Source organism: Cupressus sempervirens, chromosome 4, assembly GCF_028749045.1.
Source record: "Cupressus sempervirens isolate cs-2001-9-10 chromosome 4, ASM2874904v1, whole genome shotgun sequence".
Taxonomy (NCBI): Eukaryota; Viridiplantae; Streptophyta; class Pinopsida; order Cupressales; family Cupressaceae; genus Cupressus; species Cupressus sempervirens.
The window spans coordinates 281,258,499-281,263,216 of NC_143121.1; the positions used below are offsets into that span (position 1 = coordinate 281,258,499).

At 32.5% G+C, this 4,718-nt stretch overlaps 1 pseudogene; it reads left to right on the forward strand.

Annotated features, from left to right (window-relative positions):
- Positions 1–2,514: 2,514 nt before the first annotated feature.
- On the forward strand, positions 2,515–4,204 carry LOC149561093 (cullin-1-like; annotated as a pseudogene).
- Positions 4,205–4,718: the final 514 nt, after the last annotated feature.

Below are 4,718 nucleotides of genomic sequence, written 5' to 3' on the forward strand. Positions count from 1 at the left end.
GCCAACACAAACTTGGCTCTGGTGGCTATATGAATCTACAGTCTCAACTTGTAAGTAGAGCAATGAATTTTTATTTTTTTTTAATATAATGTTGCAACAAGTTTTGTTTAATGAAACCATACATGGAAAATTGACGCTATCAAGCAAAAAACACAGGGCATAGATTTCAATTTGGAGGTCATAGATGAAACTAGAAAAATTGCCTTGAAGGAAGGCTATAAAGTTGTGGTTGCACGTGTACGTGAAGAATCTATAAGCCTTGCCCAAGAATCTAGTGCACCAAATGATATCTCGCAGGTAAATTGGTCAGATGAAAAGTAAATGAAATTAAATAGTTCAAAAGATTCTTTTTTGGTATTAGTTTTAAATGTAAATTAACTACATAACAATGTGGATAACATTTTACTGCAGACTTCATATCCTACCACAGAACCTGCTCATGACGAAGGCCATGATGTGCATTATAGTGGTGGAGGTATTAATTTTCTATTGGAAATTAATTATGCAATTATGAATACAATTTAACATCTTCAATTCAAATTTGACGTGTATCCTATTTTTGAATGTTTCAGAGCATGTTGAACATCATGTTGTAGGGGTGGACCATGTTCCAAGTGTTCAACATGTTGACGCAAATCAAAATGTTAATGCACATGATGTGGAATTGTCAGGTAAGAAAAATGCATTTTATGTTGTACTCGTACTTAATTACAAACTTGTAACAGTTAGAAAAAGAAAAAGAGTATGCCAATTTATCCCATTCACTTGTTCTTGCAACAGAGCCCACTTCAGTGCAACAACCTCCTGCTCCTCCAAAGAGAAGGAGCCATCATAATTTGACATTACACGTGCCAGAAGAGGAGAAGAATGAAGTAGATATGGATGCTCCTATGAGTGCTTTTCTTAAGAGAGCTCAGAAAACCAAAAAAAACTGATGTTTTTAAAATCTTCTTTGATAAACCTTGTTGGATAATGAAAGAACTTTATTTTAAGTAATTATGTATGAATGATGCATATTAATATAGAATTTTATTTTATGTTAATGAATATTGCTATGTGTTAATGAAGTTTTGATTAGTATTGTGTATTAATGAATTTTATATCATATTAATGAATGTTATGTGATTGTATTGATTGAATGTTATAGTTCATAAATGGATGAATGAATGAATGAAGTATGTAATTAGATGATAATGGGTACTTTAGATTGATGTTAGGGGGAGGGGGGTGAGGCCAAATGAGCTTCCACCTTCACGTGGTTGGCCTTTTTAAGTAGAGAATATTATAGTATTCATGAAACCAAGTGAAGCTCAAACTAACATAAAATGGACACTTTGCATGTCGTAGGTCTAAAATGATGCACAAATACTACTGCCCATAACATACAATGAAAATGTGATATGGGATTTATGTGTGGCTACCTATAATGTTTGATATTTGATCATTTTGTTCCCTTTATATATTTACCCTTTTTTTTTTGCCCTCAGCAATAGTTGTCAATAATGATATTCTAAACTATGCATTAGGTGACTTAAATGACCATTATGGGTAAATACTACAATATCATTCTAATAGAAATGGTTGATCAAAGATTCATCTCCATCTTTGGGGAAGAATGCTGACAGGATTGCTAACAAGGGCACATGCTTGCTTGTGAGTGAGCTAGGTTCTATAGCTATATGTCTCTTGTTTTTCCTCTTGATGTTAGCTCAGTTGTTGAGGTGAATTGTGTTTATAGGCCAAGTCTGTTTAAAATCTTTGATTAGAATTGTCCTACTCATGATATTTTTGATGCAACAACAAATACTTATAACAAATATATGTAGCTGTGGAAAACACATAACAGCTTTGGTTTTTTTTTGTCTCGAGACAAATTCCTGCCAAAGAGTTTTCTTGTTTTCCACACAGTCAATTTTCTTGTTCATTGTGGTGTTAACAAAAATAGTGAGAAGTGGTTACAAGGGTTTGTTCAAAATTTATTCTAATGGGAAGAGTAATGGGTTGATTGTATTTTTGTCCACATGATCATTACATCCTGATCTGCTCTATTCATTGGCATTTTCTTTTCCAGTCTTCTTCATCACATTAAATCTTTAGTTATATTTGTTTTCAAGTGAGATTCTATACTCATTTATTATTCTCTTTCAATTCCTAACCTTATCCCATTTTTATTCACTTTCAATTCTAAATAGGTTCAATAAGCCTCCTAAAGTGATTATGGGCTATTAAAACTTCTAAATAGACCATCCTTTGTTTTGGCATTGTTTTATCTCTTTTCTAATGCCTATTCATTTAGTTTCAAAGAAAATGGTTTGACCCAATAGTGATAATGATTTAAGCCAAGAGCAAATTCTCTGTGTTTCTCTTTTGTAAAAATAAAGATAGTGCAACAGAATCTAAAGTCATTATGCCCAAAATATTACAGAGCGCTGAAGCATTTGCATGAGCACTGTGATCCATCTAACATTCACTGTGATTTGAAATCATCAAATTTTCTCCTTGATGCAAACTACAATGCCAAAGTAAGTAAATTTGATTGTAAGGGAATGCTCATTAGAGCAGAGTCCAAACTAAAAAACCTTGTACTTGATTGTTGAATATGTTAAAGAAGAAACAAATGCCAATTAATTTACAGACTGGAACTGACTTGAATTGCTTGATGTATTTTTTAAATTTTGAGATGCATATACTAATGAATTTTTTGCTGCTATAGGCCAAGCCACAGCTCACAGACAGGTCAAAGCTTCCAACTATTGTGGATCCTGTGATTAAAGAGTTGTGATATATAATTAATATTTGTTGAAATTGCAGGAAGAAGCTTGCACGGAGACTTTTGTTTGATAAAAGTGCAAATGATGATCATGAAAGAAGCATATTGACAAAGCTAAAGCAACAGTGTGGTGGTCAATTTACTTCTAAAATGGAGGGAATGGTATGCTGCATCATACATAAATAAAAAACTCACTTTGATTCTTATCAATGAAGTTAATCTAATTGTAAATTGTGTAAAAATCTTTGTTCTTGTATGTAGGTCAAAGATTTAACATTACCAAAGGAGAACAGAGGGCATTCTGACGATTATCTTAATGAAAATTCTCAAGCACATCCTGGCATAGACTTGACTGTGATAGTTTTGACAACTGGGTTTTGGCCGAGTTACAAATTATTTGATCTTAATGTGCCAGCCGAAATGGTATGCCCATTTAGTATATAGTATACCTTTTAAATTTTCCAATTTTTGCAGCAATTTAACATTTTGACCTTTGCTACTTAATGCAGGTAAGATGCGTAGAGGTGTTCAAGCAATTCTATCAGACAAAGACAAAGCATAGAAAGCTTACATGGATATAATCTCTGGGTACTTGTAATATTAATGGGAAGTTTTACCCTAAGCCTATGGAACTTGTTGTTACTACTTACCAGGTAATTACCTTTTTGGTTGATTACTGGCTGACAGTTAGATTACTTGATTCATATAAAATGGCATTATAGGTCATTTTCTACTGATCATTATTAGGAATTTATTCTTCCAGTTTCTGGTTAAGAATTTGTTGGGTAGGATAAGTTAAAGCAATGGTCAATGTCATTAATTGTTAATGACCATACATTGATAATTTGATTCATTTTCTACTTATGCTATCTATTTAAAGGAAAACTAAAATTGATGTGTTATAGAAACCATAAATATGCAAAGTGAATACATCACATTTATCAGTGTCTGTTTCCTTGATATATCAGGAATTCACTTCTTTTTCCTTGTGTAACTTACTCTGTGGTTATGATACATAGGCATCAGAATTCTTGCTATTGAATGCATCTAAAAGGCTAAGTTACTCAGAAGTGAAGACTCAATTGAATTTGACCGATGAAGATATTGTTAGATTGCTACATTCTCTTTCATGTGTGAAACATAAAATTCTCAATAAAGAGCCAAATACAAAAACTGTGGCACAAACAGATGTCTTCGAAGTCAATTCAAAATTCACTAATAAGATGAGGAGAATCAAGGTATGAACTCTGATATAACAAATTGTACACTATTTTTCCTATCTAATTTTAACAAAAATTAATGCATGTGGAGATCACATTGGAATTGTTTTTTACCTGATTGCAGATTCCACTCCCACCAGTGGATGAGAAAAAAAAGGTAATTGAGGATGTGGATAAAGATAGATGTTATGCAATTCTAATCAATAAATTATGAGTTAGCTAAAGATCAATGCTAATATGTTTTCTCATGAATCTTTTTCCAGGGTGTTGCTACTCTAACTCCTAAACTGATTTAACTTCATTTTAAAGTACTGGCTCTGAATTTGTATTGATTAGACATCATTTTAGAGTAGTAAAGTTGTAATATGGATAATATGGTAACAAAAGGTGATCAATGCCAATGGTAGTCACCTAGTGTTAAGGAACATCTTAGAGGAGACTTGGAATAATTTATTGGCTATGTCATTTGTGGTTCTTCTGATAAGGTGTTAAATTGTTGATAGAAGCAACAAAAGTACTTCGTCCCAGACAAATAGGTGTTGAAGCTCCATTGCTTGTCCTCCAAATGATCAGAGCTTTTAATATGGATAATATAGTAATCAAAGTTGATTGAATGGTATTTACCTTGCATTTAAAAAATTGCCAATATTCGAATAGGAAAATCTAGAGCATCATGAAGGATGCTTGGTCACATCCTGGATATCATTTTGAAATTTACCATACAACAT